The following is a 16,173-nucleotide window of genomic DNA, read 5'->3' as shown; positions in this document are numbered from 1 at the left end:
CCTGAGGGCTAAATTGGTTCTGGGCAAGCATATTGGCGGGCCATAGGATAGAAGTCAGTGGGGCTGCACCCCAAAGTGGGTATGGCCATCCCACTGCTGTTAACGCGGCTCCAGTGTGATTGCCCAGACTCCATTTGTTGTTGTTGTTCAGTCGTTAAGTCGTGTCCGACTCTTTGTGACCCCATGGACCATAGCACGCCAGGCTTTCCTGTCCTGCGCTCTCTCCCGGAGCGTGCTCAAGTTCATATTCATTGCATCGGTGATGCTATCTAGCCATCTCATCCTCTGCCGTCCCCTTCTCCTTTTGCCTTCAGTCTTTCCCAGCATCAGGGTCTTTTCCAGGGAGTTTTCTCTTCGCATTAGGTGGCCAAAATATTTGAGCTTCAGCTTCAGTATCTGTCCTTCCAATGAGCACTCAGGGTTGATTTCCTTTAGGATGGACTGATCTGACCTCCTTGCAGTCCAGGGGACGCGTAAGAGTCTTCTCCAGCACCACAGTTCGACCAGACTCCATTACACACACACAAACATCACTCCTTCCCCCACTTGGCAGCAATGGAATCCTGATTCTGGTGGGGGAAGGTGATTTGGGGTGGGGAGGTTATAGTGTTGCAGCAGCAGCAGTGGAGGTTTTCGGAAGAGCTAAATGCAGCAGGGCGGTGGGGGGATGGCATCACAGGCTTGGGGAGAGGAGAGTCAGCAATTCCCTCCCAGCAGTGCTGCCCTCTGAAAATGTCCCCATACTGCAGTTAGGCTTTTTAAAAGCCGCCTCTGGCACCATAAAAAAGTTTTATGACCTTGTTAGGTTTGCCAAGTCCGAGCATTCCAAAACCCTTTGCTATCTTCCACCTCACTTCTTTAAAAACAAAATGAAAAAAAGCTTCAATAAAAGGAATACCTCTGAAACGTATTTTTATTGGCTTTCCTATTTTACGCTGCTGGAATGTTTTAAGCTTGTGGGCAAGAAACTTCAACAACAACAAAAATTAGCTTTTATTAAGGTATCTCATCTTTAGCATCTCCTATGCTGTCATTTAAAGAATACATTAATAGATATGAGGAAGATGCTGAAAAGCACAGTTTAAATTTTTTTTAGACTTGCAATTTTTTTTAGCATTCCCCAAATCTTCCAGTAGTGTTTATAATAATCTGTGATTTTGCAGAGCTTTTGGCTGCTAGGGAGGCTCTTTCTTCTGCAAACTTAAATAAATAAACAAAAGGGGGTGGGAGAGAGAGAGAAATAAGAAAGAAAAGGGAAACCTTATTTCTAAGTACTTTTCTTCCTGTTGTGTACTTGCTTATTGACAGAAGATTGGCTCTTATTATCTATTAACTTTGTGACCCTAAATAGCCCCCACATATTTGATGATACAGAATTTAGAAATGATGAAATGTTAGTCATAAGTTATGACCCAAGATAAAAAAGCTGATGCCAAAATTACCCCTCCTTCCTCAGCTTCCACAACCCCTATGTACAATGTCCGAATCCTACAGGATCATTGCATGTTTATTATTGCATGCTTATTGCAAATTCCACCTGAGTTCTGAAGACAAAGAAACCATGCATTTATTTTTTTAAAAAAACACACACCCTATCTCAAACAGTGGTGTGGGAATAAACTTTGAAATGCAGGTACTTCCGATGACATTCCCAAGAGCCATGCCATCAAGGAGAGTCCAAAAATTTAGGCAGCTGTGTTTATCCATGTTGTTGTTGTTTATGTATGTATGTATGTATGTATGTATATATTTATTTATTGCCCAATAGCTGAAGCTCTCTGGGCAGTTCACAACAATTCACAGATAAAATACAAAATATTCAAAATTTAAAACAATTTAGGGAGCAATCCTGTGGCCTCTAGACAGCCTAGGATATCTGGTTTTCAGGTACTGACCTTGGAGCCCGCGCTCCAAGGTCGGTTCCCAGAGAACCGACTTTTCTCCCCTTCTGCGCTGCCTTGCAGGCAGCATGGAACAGCCCCGCCCTTGGAAGAGGAGCCCGGAGCGGCCCAAACAGGGCATTCCGGGGCAGGGAAGGTGGAAATGCTGGTACAACACATCCTATGTGTCATCCAGCAGCCTCCTCCCCCGCTCCGCCTTCCTGCGGCTAGACAGCTGAAATGGCTGTCTTGCCGCAAATGCATGACAGAAGTGTGGAGGAAGCGATCCCCTCCAGCTTCTCTTGCCCTGCATTGGATAGGCGGTCGCCTCCGACTTCGGAGGCAGCCGCCTTTCCCCATAGGATTGCACCCTTAAACAGTTAAAAACAATTTCAATGAAATACTAGTCATGTTCAGACACCTGGCATAAGTGCCCCATCATATGCCATTAAATGCCTGGGAGTAGAGAACAGTCTTAACCTGGCACCAAAAGAAATCAACAAACCAGTTTTCCTCTCCAGGAGGAGCAGGTCTTTTCTAAAGCTAATGAGTCTTAGTTGCCCATTCAAGACCAAGCCACCCCCCCTCCCGCAATACTTTGCATTATAACAGGGATAGCTCACAGCAACATATTGTTGCTGGGAAAATCCATTCCCATCCCCAGCTACTGTGAGGATTTCAGCCACTCTCAGATGGAACAGGGGGGTCTTAGTGGTGGTTGGGATGATGTCATCATTCCTGCTAATCAAAACATCCTGGCACTTTAGCCCCGTGAGCCTTGGTTTCACTACACCACGGATTCCAAAGGGTCAGGGTTGGTTACATGTTGTTTAAAACCAAAACATGTTAAGGGTGCAATCCTATGCATGATTAGACAGAGAAAAGTCCTAGAATTCCCAGCATGCCCCAGGCAGTCCTGCTGGCTTGGGAATGCTGGGAGTTGTAGAACTTCTTTCTGTCTAAACATGCATAGGATTGCACCCTTAATGTATTTATTGATACAAACATTTCTAGACTTCCAGCTCTAGCTAGGACCCCTGGCCCTTTTGGTTTATAATCCAACCAAAACCAATAAAATTTGTAAAACAATATTAAACAGAATTAGGATTCTAGAATAAGGTTCCTAGGAGGGCATCCCGAGGGCCGTAGGATATATTGGATCTCCCCCTCTGAGGACAAAGGAGAGGTCTGCCCTCAGATGCGGAGATCCAGCTTCACAACTTCCCTCTCAGCCACTCTGGAAACTTCTGCAGCCAGTTGATCTCTGAAGCTGGGGAGGGGAGAAAGGAGACATGTCAAAGGCCCCTCCCAGTCTCCAGGCATGCCCCCACTGTAGTGGCAGCTCTACATCAGCCCTGGAGCTGTTGTCGATGAATTCCCTCCTGTTGGTTTCAAAACCTAAGCCACAGCTGGGAAGGGAAACGGACCCACAAATGCTGCTCCTACCTCACTTCCGCCCTGCCGGCATGAACCTGGCAGGACTTTGGATGACACGATTTGTCTGCCTTTAGATCTCCGCTCTGCATCCAGTAGGATCGTGCAGTTAAAGACAGATTAAAAAGCCAGAGAAGACGGAGAGTTAAAACTCCAATATCCCTGTGTTTGTGGAACTCCATTCCAATTGATAGCCACTAGCCTCCTCCCCCATCATTACAGGCCTTCAAGCAGGCCCTAAAGACTCACCTGTTTACCCTGGTGAGTTAGGATTCTACTGGGGGCCCTGGATTTATGGTACTGACTGCTTTTAACAGTGACTGATCTTTTGTTTTTATCATTGTTTTATGAAGTTTTCTGGTTTCTAGGTTTTGTTGTATACCACCTTGGGTAGATTTATCCTAAAAGGTATCTTATATATCTTGTATTAATTAAATACTATACTTAAGCTCCATGGAAGGCCAGACACATTTTTACTGCCTGCCTAAAAGCCATCAGGGATTGAGCTAGTCTAACCATTTTAGGGAAGAGATTCCACAATTGGGGTACTGCTACAGAAAAGGCCCCATCTTATGTGCCCACCACCAGCCTCCACTGGCCACACAGATACCTGCCCTGACCCTTCCAATGCTGCGTGGCTTGGAACCACCATGTCAAATTTCCCACAATGCCCTGGGGTGATGCGACATTATGGGGAGCATTGTGAGAAATTTAACACCGTGGCTCCAAGCTCCTGGCTGCTGCCACCAAATAAATCCACTGGGTACCACCGACAGAGGATGGACCCCACAAGAGGACCCTCTGATGAAGGCTCCTCTTCCAACCTGGAGCTGGCCCCATCTGGAAGCCTGGCCACTTAATTTCACATATATCTATGTGAGACTTAAGGGAGAAATTTCAGAATGTTCTTTAGTTTCCTGCTGAAATCAACGGGAATTTAAAGCTGCAGTCTGATACATGCTTTCCTGGGAATAAGTCTCACCAGAGTAAACATGCAAGTGATTAACCCTGTGGTACAATCCTGCCAAAAATAATTGTTTTTAGAAGTCCTATTGATCTCAGTAGGAGGGAGAAGCATGTGTTGAACCCTCTCCCACTGCAATCAATGAGACTTAAATATGCTTGGCTGCTTTTATTCAGTTTGGTTCTGTCTCATCAGTGGAGGACAGGTAGCAGCAAGTGTATACATAATGGATGAGTATCTAGGTCAGCCTTCCCCAACCAGGTGCTAACCAAATAAATGTGTTGGACTGCAACTCCCACTGTGCCCAGTTGGGTTTTGCAGTCCAACACATCTGGAGGGCGCCAGCCAGGTTAGGGGAAGTTAGGGGAATAAAATTATGCAAGAGAATTCAGTATAATCTCCTAATTATTTTTGGGTCTTTAGGAAAGTCCCACGCACCTTATGGGATTAGCGCAGCTCCATCGGCTTATGATCCTTTGTTGCCCTCTTCCCCACGTGCCCATTGTTTGGTGGGAATACCTGCATGCTGAGCCAGGTGCTTCCACCCCCTTAACCACCCACCCTGACGCGTGCCAAGGTCAAACCCTGCCAGTGCCCATTGTGCCAGCACAGACACTTCAGTGCTGCAATTTGCAAACAAAACAGCGACACAGCATCGAGGGTTTCGTTTGAACTCTCTTCTGTCAAGGCAGCTTGGTTACAATAAGTTGGACAGAACGTGAACTGCAGTGTCTGTTCCAAGACAAACGACCGAGATTCCCAGATGAGATTTATAAAATTAAAATAGAGAGGCAAGTCATGCTTTGGCGGTTTTCGTATGTTTTCTTCTTGAGCCCTGAGTTCTCGAAAAGACGGCAACCTCATCCTTCCGTCTGCTTACTGGTCCTTAGGTGATAACAAGCTCAACCAATCTCAGAAACAAAAGGCTGTCATTTCTTTCTAAAAAGAAAGCAAAGATAGCTGTCTTGTTCCATGAGAACAAAACTCCACAATCCACAGTTGGGCAATACCTTCCTTAGGAGCAGCCGAAATGTCGGGGTGGTGTAGTGGAGCCAGCGCTCCAAGGGACATAGCGCCAGCACTCTTATTAGCAGGGATGCTGACACTGCGCACCCTCGGAATCCCCTGTTCCCTCTGAGTTCAGTTGTGGTCCTCACGGTAGCCCTCAGGAGGGGTGGGGTGAGCTGGGCGGATGAATTTTCCCAGGAACAATATATTGTTCCCTGTTGTAATGCCAAGTATTTTGGGGTGACTTGGTCTTGAATGGGCAATTAAGCCCCCTGGTTCTGGTGGAGAGGAAAACTGTTAGTTCTGATTTGTTGATCTGGAACAACACGGCTGCCTGCATTTTTGACTCTCCGGGGCGGGGGGCTATGCAGGCTGTCATGGTGAGCGCCCGCACTTCAAAATTTACCACTACACCACTGGTCAAAGAAGCGTGGGATTTGCTACCATGACATCCAATGATGGCCGTTGGTTTACATGGCTGTAAAAAGAGATTAGACTAATTAATAAAAGATAGGTCAATCCAGCAGAGGCTGGTGGCTCCGATGTCAGTGGGGTGGTACATCCGCCCCAGGTTTCAGTCAGAACTCTAAAGGAGCTCCTTTGACTATTTCTGACTGAAACCTGGAGCAAGTTCACAGCCTCATTGACATCAGAGCCACCAGCCTCCACTGGGTCTATCAACAGCTAATAATCATGATAGCTAAATGGTACTTCCTTGTTTAGGAGCAGTATACCTCTAAAAACAAGATGCCGGAGCAATAAGAATGAGAGGGGGTTGTCATCTTCTTGCCCTGCCTGTGGACTTCCCAGAAGCATCCCACACTCAGAAAGAGGAAGCTGGACTAGATGATGGATACTTGGTCTGGTTCAACCAGGTTATTGTTACGTTAAGCCTCTGGATTGGCCAAGTCTACTCTACGTCTCAAGAGCCCAGCTGTCTGCCTCTGCCTGGTCAATGGAGCAATCCTTTCTTCTTACTACATTTTAGCAGTGGTGTAATGGTCAATTCTGAAGTACAGGTGCTCATCATGAGGCTCCCCATTACCACACCCCCAAGGAGAGCACAACATCCAGGCAGTTGTGTTGATCCAGTTCTACTAGTTTTCATCTCCACCAAGAGCAGGTCTTTTGTAAAGCTAATGGTTCATTATTGTCCATTCAAGACCAAGCCACCCAGAATACTTTGCATTACAAAAGGGAACAATATATTGTTGCTGGGAAAATTCATCCAGCTACTGTGAGGGTTGCAGCAAAGCTCAGAAGGGAACAGGGCATTCTGAAAGGGCTGTGTATTGGCCCCAGGAGCATAATCAAGTCACCTGTGATTAGGGATGGACGGATTACTTACGGTCCGTCCATCCTGTTGTCCTTTCTGCCCTGGGGGGAGGCGATCCATTCCCCCCCCCCCCGAATCTTCCAGAGCGGCTCTGTTCCAGCAGGATTCTGCAGAGCTGCACACCAGCTCCGTACCGCTGGCGATATGGTAATGGTGGCTGCCATTACTGTATCCCTGGGAGACACACAGACACAGCCGCAAATGGCGTAGTGGATGCCACTTGTGGCCGTAAAGCCCTTAGTTTAACCTAATTGCAGCCATTTACAGCTGCAGTTAGGTTAAACTAAAGGCTTTACAGCTGCAAGTGGCGTCCACTTCAGATTTGCGGCTGTATTCCTCACAGTGATAAGGTAATGGCTGCCACCATTACCATATCGCCAGTGATACAGAGCCAGTGTGCCATTCTGGATGGGGATCCTCGGGAGGCAGAGGTAAGCGATCTGTTCTGCCGCAGACCCCAGAGGCCGGATTCTTTTGAATCACTGTGAGGAATACAGCCGCAAATGGCGTAGTGGACGCCACTTGCGGCTGTAAAGCCCTTAGTTTAACCTAATTGCAGCCGTAAGTGGAGAATTCCGCCGCAGACCCAAATGAGGCCGGATTCAAAGGAATCTGGCCTCATTTGGGTCTGCGGCAGAATTCTCCGCCATCCCTACCTGTAATGTTAGAGGGGCCTAGAGATCCATAATGCCTTGCTTAAGTTCATTATTAGTGCAATTCCCTTGCTAGTAAGCCTCTGAGTATGTGAAGATGAGTCAAAAGGCCGATAACAGCCCCAGCGCATTTCATACTAATGAATGCTAGAAGGCCTTATCAGGCTGTGCCTGGGAAGTGAAGGTATGTGTTTGTGCTGAGATACAGGTGGTTGTGCTGAGAACCTAGTGCCGTTAGTCTATGCTGGGAATGAATGCTAAGGGTGCTTGCTGCTGTTGTGCTGCCTTATTGCTAACATGTATTGTATAAAACCCATTGTACCCCATGGCTCTGGGTTCAGAGACACGGTCTGATCCAACCATTGGGTACGCCTGTGTGCTGTAAGTTACTCAATAAAATCTCCTTGTAAGTAAACCTTTGAATTTGATTTATCACTATCTTGGCACCTCTAACCTAAGAGTTCAACACGCACGGCCGGGGAGACACAGGGTGGCAGATGACGCCAGCATCTCCACTAATAAAAAAAGTGCTGGCACTGCATCCCTGCGAGCTCTGGCTCCACTACACCACTGCAGTTCTGGCTCCAGGTTACATTTGCCCCATCTGCCTGCCCTGAACTTGAGGATTCTGAGTCATTACAGACCTGGAACCATTCTGGGACCATACAGACCTGGAATCAAGGATGGCCACCCGTGGCCTCCAACCTGGTCCTGACGGTGCACATCTGAAGCCCCTGCTTCTCAGCATGAGGGGAGATGCACATGACATGTAAACCCAAGTGACCAAAGCTTCAGTGGGCCATAGCTGGAGAGCAGGAACACACAAGGTACACCAGGCCAGAGGTGCCTCTATGAGCAAAAGCACCCCAAGGAGCTCTTTAGTCTGGCCAGATGTTTTTCAACAGAAGAATCTTGGAAGAAATGCATGTCACGAGCCACCTCCGACCCTACTTGGCAATACGTGCAGAATCACATGGACGAAGAGAGGAGCACTCTTGTTAATAAGCCACATGGGATTGTTGAGTGTTAACTAAGGAAAGCTACTGGATAACTCTGCATTTTTTAAACTGTCTCCATCTCTTCTAATTGAGCTGATTTGTAGCATGATCTCAGTGGGGTTGCCCATATGTATAGCACCTCTTTTGTGTGTGTCTAGTTCCTACTAATTGCTTGGCTGAGGGCAATTGTTAGAGTCGTGTGAAGGCCCTGTGTCTCCTGCCCGATGTATCTGCCCCTCTGTAGCTGGCTTGGTGACAAAGATTTATCTATGTAAATAGCACCTGTCTTGCTCCAAAATGTCAAGTATTCACATCTTTGGATGTTCTGTGAACCATTCTGATAAATTACCTTGTCTGGCAGGGCCAGTCTAAGACATTTTGTTGCCTGAGGCAAAGGTAGCACCACCCCCATTCCAGGTACGGAAGCCGACTGGCCATTGAATCTTACTTTAACATTGGCAACAGGGTAGCATTCTCCACCACACCAGAGGGCAGCAGGCTAGCTTAGGGAATGCAGGACAGGCCGTGTGTGGTCCACACAACCCTGTCCCCCAAAGGAAGGAAATAGCCAGGTGGCTCAGAGGGACTAGCCAGGGTACTGCCACTGCTGTTCCCAGCATTGGCTACCGAAGGCAGTTGCCTTACCTTGCCTACTGGTAGGGCCGGCCCTGTTGTCAGGTACTCTACTTATCTGTGAAATGGGTGTGGGAAGGCCAGTGGTGATTTCAGTTTTTCCTTTAAGCAGCACCTGTCTTTGCCAAAAAAACTTCTGAAAATCTTCTGAAATCTTTCAGAAGCATTGTAGGACCTTATTGAGTTGCCATTTGATGACAGAGAGGAATCCTGTTAAAGGCCAGGGTTCTGACATTAAGGGTGCAATATGATACATGTTTAGAAAGAAAAAAGTCCTACAACTCCCAGCATGCCCCAGCCAGTCAGCCAATCAACCCTGACTGCTCATTGGAAGGACAGATACTGAAGCTGAAGCTCAAATATTTTGGCCACCAAATGTGAAGAGAAAACTCCCTGGAAAAGACCCTGATGCTGGGAAAGATTGAAGGCAAAAGGAGAAGGGGACGGCAGAGGATGAGATGGCTAGATAGCATCACCGATGCAATGAATATGGACTTGAGCACACTCCAGGAGAGAGCGGAGGACAGGAAGGCCTGGCATGCTATGGTCCATGGGGTCACGAAGAGTCGGACATGACTTAACGACTTAACAACTGAACAACAAAATCAACTTGAGATAGTCTATTATTTATGTGTTATTAAATACTTTGTTCCCCACCCAGAGCCCAGCCTCTGGGCATGGATTGGATAACACCATAATGATGAGGTTGGAGTGCTGAAGAACCAGCTGAGAATGGAACAGAAGGAGCAGGTCAGATTATTTGTCCATCAAACCAGTAATGTCTACTCTGGCTGGCAGAGCTTTTGGGGGTCTCAGGCAGAGGTTGTAAACCTTTCCTTGCTACCTAACCCTTTTATCTGGATATGTCAGTGATTGAGCCTGGGACTCTCTGCATGCAAGACACATGTGCTACCCTTGGTCCCTCCCCTCAAAGGATTAATGTTGCAGTGTAAACTTGGAGGAAAGGGTGTGCTTCACTTGATGAATGTCCCAGCCTTTCCCTCCTCTTGTCTGCCCACCTGCCCTGCTTGCTACAGGGCAACTTTAGGGTCCTGATGGGGGTGAGGGTGGGCCAGGGCCGGCCCTATCATTAGGCAAAGTGAAGCAGTAGCCTCAGGTGGCAGATGCCGGGAGGCGGCATCAAGGCATTGGAGGAAAGAGCTATGTGCCGTGTGGTCTTCCATTCACCCCCTAAGTGAGCCTGATGCCTTTAGGTTGGTGGAAGATGCTGTCCCATTCTCAATGTTGAAGAAAGATTCAACTGCTCGGCCATTTGGCTGTTGGACATAGGATGGGAGGGAGCGCCATCCTGTTCTTTGCCTCAGGCAGCAAAGTGCCTTGGGCTGGCCCTGGGGCGGGCATTTGAAATGCTGAGAAACAGCTCGTGGTGCAGGGGTGTTGAACCTCTTTCAGCTTGAGGGCCAAATTCCATTTTGGAAAGGCTCACAGGGGCTGCATTCCAGTGTTGTGTGAGACCAAAGGCAAAAGGGATGAAGGCAAAACACTAAAAAATACCAGCATATTTTAGTTTAAAGCTCTTGGTAGCAGTGACAGATTTTATTTTCTTGGGCTCCAAGATCACCGCAGACAGTGACTGTAGCCATGAAATTAAAAGACGCTTGCTCCTGGGGAGGAAAGCTATGGCAAACCTAGACAGCATAGTAAGAAGCAGAGACATCACCTTGCCGACAAAGGTCCATCTAATCAAAGCTATGGTTTTCCCAGTAGCAACGTATGGCTGTGAGAGCTGGACTATAAGGAAGGCTGAGTGCCAAAGAATTGATGCCTTCGAACTGTGGTGCTGGAGAAGACTCTTATGAGTCCCCTGGATGCAAGGAGGTCCAATCAGTCAATCCTAAAGGAAATCAACCCTGACTGCTCATTGGAAGGACAGACACTGAAGCTGAAGCTGAAATATTTTGGCCACCTAATGCAAAGAGAAAACTCCCTGGAAAAGACCCTGATGCTGGGAAAGATTGAAGGCAAAAGGAGAAGGGGACTCCTTCTCTTTGAGAAATCATGGAGGACCGGGGAAGTGCCAGATGACTGGAGGAGGGCTAACGTTGTCCCTATCTTCAAAAAGGGTAAAAAGGAGGAACCTGGGAACTACAGACCAGTCAGTCTGACATCAATCCCTGGGAAAATTCTGGAGCAGATCATAAAGCAATCCATCTGGAAGCACCTTGACAACAATGCAGTGATTACTCGAAGCCAACATGGATTTGTCAAAAACAAGTCCTGCCAGACAAATCTGATCTCATTTTTTGATCAAGTCACCTCCCTTGTAGACCGTGGGAATGCTGTAGACATCATATACCTCGACTTCAGCAAAGCTTTCGACAAAGTGCCCCATGATATCCTGATGAGCAAACTAGCTCGAAGTGGGCTAGATGAAACAACGATCATGTGGATCCACAGTTGGCTACAGAATCGGACTCAAAGAGTGCTTATCAATGGGACCTTCTCAAGCTGGGGAGAGGTAACGAGTGGGGTACCGCAGGGCTCAGTCCTGGGCCCAGTGCTCTTCAACATTTTTATTAATGACTTGGAGGGGGAGGTGCAGGGAATGCTGATCAAATTTGCAGATGACACAAAATTGGGAGGGATAGCTAATACTTTGGAAGACAGAAACAAAATTCAAAGTGATCTGGATAGACTGGAGTGCTGGGCAGAAAACAACAGAATGGCATTTAATAGGGACAAATGCCAAGTTCTGCACCTAGGAAAAAGAAACCAAATGCACAGTTACAAGATGGGGGATACGTGGCTCAACCACACTACGAGCGAGAAGGATCTTGGAATTGTCGTCGATCACAAGCTGAATATGAGCCAACAATGTGATGTGGCTGCAAAAAAGGCAAATGCTATTTTGGGCTGCATTCATAGAAGCATCGCTTCCAAATCCCGGGAAGTACTAGTTCCCCTCTACTCAGCACTGGTTAGGCCTCATCTGGAGTACTGTGTCCAGTTCTGGGCACCACACTTTAAGAAGGATGCAGACAAGCTGGAGAGGGTTCAAAGGAGGGCAACAAAGATGATCAGGGGACTGGAAACAAAGCCCTATGAAGAGAGACTGAAAGAACTGGGCATGTTTAGCCTTGAGAAGAGAAGACTGAGGGGAGATATGATAGCGCTCTTCAAGTACTTGAAAGGTTGTCACAGAGAAGAAGGCCAGGATCTCTTCTTGATTATCCCAGAGTGCAGGACACGGAATAATGGGCTCAAGTTACAGGAAGCCAGATTCCGACTGAACATCAGGAAAAACTTCCTGAGTGTCAGAGCAATACGGCAATGGAACCAATTACCTGGGGAGGTGGTGGGCTCTCCCACACTGGAGGCCTTCAAGACGAGGCTGGACAGCCATTTGTCAGGGATGCTCTGACTTGGATTCCTGCATTGAGCAGGGGGTTGGACTCGATGGCCTTGTAGGCCCCTTCCAACCCTACTATTCTATGATTCTATGATTCTATGGGACGGCAGAGGATGAGATGGCTAGATAGCATCACCGATGCAATGAATATGGACTTGAGCACGCTCTGGGAGAGAGTGGAGGACAGAAGGCCTGGCGTGCTATGGTCCATGGGGTCACGAAGAGTCGGACATGACTGAACGACTGAACAACAACTCCCATAACTAAGCCTTAGGAGAGGCATTTCAACCTTCTAGAATAGGGGGGGGGGAATGTGCAAACACCAGGAAACCACCAAACGATCGTCAGTCGGGGAAAAGGGAGGGGTGGTCAGGGTCAGTCAGGGAAGGAGGTTTGGCATCTGGGAACCCAGGAGGCTAGATTGGGAGCACAGGAGGGCTGGACATGGCCCACTGGCGTAAGGTTTAACACCCCTGGCATGGGCTGGGGCCTCACTGGGTGCATTAGAACACATTCATGGGAACGTATGATGGACCTGCCTTGTAAGACTCAGACCACTGGCTCATCTTGCCTAGTACTTTCTTATCTGATTTGCAGTCACCTTTCTGAATGATGTCTCAAGACAGGATTTTCTCAGCCTTTCTGGCTGAACTCCTTTAAACTGGAGACGTCTGGGATTGAACCTGGAACCCAAGGCCAGCCCTACCATTAGGCAGAGTGAAGCAGTCACCTCAGGCGGCAGATGTTGGGAGGTGGCAACAAGGTGTTGGAGGAGAGATCTATATGCCATGTGGCCAGGTCTGCGCTTTCTAGGTTCGCCTGCTGTTTTCAGGTGCAGTGGAGAATGCTGTCCCATCAGCGGGGATGAAGACAGATTCATTTCCTAGTCCAGTCAGACTTTGTAGTTGGAATGGGAGGGGGTGCCATTTTGTCCTTTGCCTCAGGCTGCAAAATGACTTGGGCCACTCCTGCTGGGACCTCATGTATATGAAGCATGCTCTATACCACTGAGCTACAGATCCACTTCCCTGGATGAGGACCTGACAACCCTTTATCTGATTACCTATGGCCACTTGACCTGAGTAGCAAGGTTGATTGTCATCATCGCTCCCTGCTGAGCCAAGAGATTGGGTAAACCAGGCAACGGGACTTCGCTGTCCTTAAAGAACATCCTAAGTGCGATCTGACCCCAATCCAGCTCAACATTAACACTCATTTGCTGTTGGTGACTTGCAGGGCAAAAGGCACAGGGAGGAAGGTTTCTGTTCCCTGCAATGGTTCAGCACTACCCTGTGGAGTTATGCATTGACAATATTCCTGAGACCGATTCAAAGTCCCAACCTTGTCATGCCAAATCAGCGATGGGTGCCTTGAAGCACATCTTCAGGGAGAGGCGTGGGAAGCAAGCACTGCTAACTCCAGCCTGTTGCTCAATCCCACCACATCCATTCAGAAGGGCTTCTCGTTCCTGGAAAGGCAGGTTGTGCCTCCCCTCGTGCTGCGTGGCTGAAGCATTCTGATCCAGACGAGCAAAGACAGCTGGCTCGGCACAGATGGATTTCATTGCTGGAGCCATTGGAGGTAATAAATAAATAAACAAACAATCGGGCAGCATCTTGATGAAGAGAGACAGCTGTTATTGCTTTGCGATAAACTTCCAGGGAGATCCCAATGGCCATTCTCAAGTTAAACACCTTCAGAGAAAGGGATGGTTTAAAAGGAGTTAAGCAGGCACGTCGTTAGCCATCCGAGGTTGTAATAGTTGCTTTGGTACTAGTTCCAGGAACCCTTCCAAATCTGATTCTTTCATATGACCTCATATCAATCATTCTAAAGGCCACCAACAAGAAGATGAAGGTGAGAGAGGATGGTATGAATCGGAAATTATTTCTGGGGCACTGAAGTCGAATCTCAAGAGACAGGAACTCAATGGACAATAAAAGCCATTCCTGTCATCTGCCCCATGTGCTTTAGTCCACTCCAGGGTTGTTGCCACTGCTGCATCATCCTTTTGTCAGGCTATGGAGGCCTGAGGGAAGATATCAGCTGTTATTTTTCTTTGTGCCGTAGGCTAGTTAGCATGATGCAGAGAGGAAACAGGTGAGTCTTTGGATTGAAGGGAAACAGGGATTTGGGTTGAGGGGATTGGATGGAAGGGAAATAGGAAACTGGATGGAAATAGGAAGACTGTTGGAAGAGCACTCTTTAAGAAGAGCTTTCTGGAGATGTCCTAAGACCAGATCTGCATGATGCAAATCAATGTGATTCAGACCACGTTGCTCATAATGCTTTGGTATTCTGCCCCTTCCCACCCCAAACACTGACATCAGCTCCAAAGGAGAACCCAGACTTGGAGGAAAACAACTGACACCACTGGGTGTCCATGTGCATACCTGAAATTGTGTTGCTTTTTGTGTACAAAAGGCCCAAAGCATGTCTAGCTCTTGTACATCTGCTGTAAAATCATGCAACCCTGTTGAAGCCTGTGGCCTGGGTCAGTGTATCTCCAGATTGAAACGGCATGTTTAAGCATGTGGAAGCTTAATCAGTGCACCTCCGGATTAAGCACATAGAAAGGCTTAATAAAAGGTAGCATATATGGGGTTTCAGACTAGTCGATATACATGGATTTATGTTTTCTTGCATAATGTAAGTTTGTCATGTGATTTATCAAAGCTAGGCTACAAGTGTGTTCCACACACTAGTTTTTTAAGTGTTTACTTATGCAATACAAGTGCACATTCAAGAAATATACACTGCTGAGATTTGTTCTGACTTGTCTTAGCGAAATCTGACTCAGATATAAATAATTTGGCAAGGGGCCAAAACCTAGTCTAGTTACTTGGAAGATTGCACAAGACAAAAGTATTCCATGGCTACGATTATGAGTAACTTACTAAAGAAATATGCATGGTGTCATCTTTACTAGAGAGGGTTAGATGAATGTGGCATGTGTCTGCAGACGGAGGAGAGTTTTACTGATTCACCTCTGCCAGATCTTCTAAATATTCTGGCAGCTGCTCTTTGCTAATCAACATGAAATTGCTGAAGTACATTTCATCATGACATTCAGCTCTTATTTCCTGTGGTTTGAATAAGGACAAAGGTTGTTGTTATTTTTTTAAATTGCACCACATATGTTAATTGTCTCATCATTGCAATAATGTTTGTGTTATCCCCCAACAGTATTTTGTGAATGGCAACTATTCAGATAATTATCACTGTCTGTACTTTTTGCATTTCAATTTCCTCTGACAACAAAGTCTGTATCTCTCCCCACTCCCCATTAGATATATATAACTCTGCCAATTTGAGGTTAACACTAAACACATCTGATGAAGTGGACAGTGTCTATGAAAGCTTATGCCAGAATAAATTTGTCTTTAAGATGCCACAAGATCCTTTGTTGGTTTTGCTGCAACAGACTAACATGGCGACCCCTCTGGAAATCAAATAATTTTAGTTCCCTTGAACTAAAGGCACATTGCTGCAGCAGAGCCTGCTTTCTGTATTTTGCTGTTCAGTATTATCAAAATACTGTCACTTTGGACCACTATGTCAATTGGGTGCAATCCTGCAGGTGGACAGCATGCATAGAGTAGCATTGTGGAGCTGGTCCACAGGAGTTAGTAGACCTCTAGTCTTCCCCTTTTGGGCAACTGCTGGTATATAGCATAATGACCAGGCTATTCTATGCCTCCTCTTCAAGCATCCATATGTGCATTTCCCCCAGGTCTGCAGGCTATGCCCAAGAAAAACAGCAACACTTGGAAGAGAGCAACCCTTGGAGCCTGGAGGACATAGGGAAGAGGAGGGGGAGGGAAACAAGTTTATGGATGCTTATGGAGCAAGTGGTGCTGAGCACCTGATAGTTCAGTGGTGGCCCAGCATGGAGAT

Source organism: Heloderma suspectum, chromosome 1 (assembly GCF_057233095.1).
Source record: "Heloderma suspectum isolate Gila_16-S chromosome 1, 16-S_ref, whole genome shotgun sequence".
Lineage (NCBI taxonomy): Eukaryota > Metazoa > Chordata > Lepidosauria > Squamata > Helodermatidae > Heloderma > Heloderma suspectum.
The sequence above is the reverse complement of the archived record's forward strand: the minus strand, read 5'-3'. Positions refer to the sequence as shown.